Below are 1,453 nucleotides of genomic sequence, written 5' to 3' on the forward strand. Positions count from 1 at the left end.
TGAGTACAAAAATGGTGTCAGGTTATTTTTATTAAAAAATAATGAAATCAAATGTCTTCATCAGCATTTACCCTCATCAGCAAACACAAAAGTTTCTCGGAGAGAATTTAAGCCGTCCCTCTCCAGCGTCATATTGTATATGGTAACACAATTTCCCTCCTTTTTTTTTTTTACATTGATAATGAATGAATATCACGAATAGAGCAGAATCGAACGGACGTGATTCGTCTGTTTACAGGTGCACTGCAGGTCGACCTGTATACAGCCTGTGTTATAGGCCTATTCAGTAACAACACAAAGGAAACCCGACGAGGTTTAGGACGAAGCTGAGAATTGCTTTCCAACAACATAATAGGTTCCCATGAGTGAAACCGAATTCAACGTGTTAAAACTACAACTAGAAAACAAGAAAGATGATTAATTTAGATTGTTTTGTTGTTGTTAGCCTGAAGCAGTGTAAAGCGACCCTTTGTTTCGACATATTTTTATTTTTATCGGAGGAGAGAAATCAAAGAGCACGACCAACAAACAAGACATAATACGAAAGGTATTCTGCATGAGTGAATAAGAAGAGACGTGCAGCGTGCCCAGTGTAACTGTGTGTCTCATTGGGAGGGGCCTGTGTGTTGACCGGTCCCCTAATAAACTCTAGGAGGCCTCCGATCCACGGAACCTGTTTAACAACACACATATAACTATAGATGGAGTACGACTCATTTTTTTGAAGGACTACATTTAAAAATCATGTTTTAATTTTTAACAAACAAACAATTGATGCGCGTTATAGCAGCAGTTTGTGCCTGTATTTGTGATAATGTGCTCATATGTGTGTTTGTGATTTGTTCTAACAGATCGTCCAATAGGCATACAGGATGGTTGGACTATAATTCTGAATATTATGGCATTTTGTAATTATTTAATAAGTGTGACATAATCAACAAGGCCTCATTTAAATAACCTTATTATTTTTAAATAGCGTAGGCCTATATAAAGAACATACGCCTGGCTAAACAAAACAAGACGGGTTTTAGACGAATCTGTTATTCTGTTACTATTATTCACAGCAGGAAGCGCAGCCTCAGATTCTAAAAAGCATATACACAAAGTAAAATAATGGTTATTATAACGCTGTAGACAGTAGCATACGTGTGGTATATAAGGTGGTGTTAGGTCTCCAGGCGGGCCTGTATGCATTCAGTTTCATCTTGTAATCAGGAACGGTAGAGAGACGCAGGACTGATGCGTCTCAGTGCTGGAGCGCGTCTCTCCTCAGGCGGAACATCTGAACTCCCAGGACCACATTCAATTTAATCCATATCAAATGATCAAATCATTATTATTCGCAGCGCAGTAATTACAGGGTCCAAACTTTCCAACTCCGAATATAAGAAGGGTCCATCGATACGCATACTAAATCAGTAATATAATTATTTATTTAATTTGAACCCACCGC

The sequence above is a fragment of the Gadus macrocephalus genome, chromosome 4, assembly GCF_031168955.1.
Source record: "Gadus macrocephalus chromosome 4, ASM3116895v1".
In the NCBI taxonomy this organism is placed as follows: domain Eukaryota; kingdom Metazoa; phylum Chordata; class Actinopteri; order Gadiformes; family Gadidae; genus Gadus; species Gadus macrocephalus.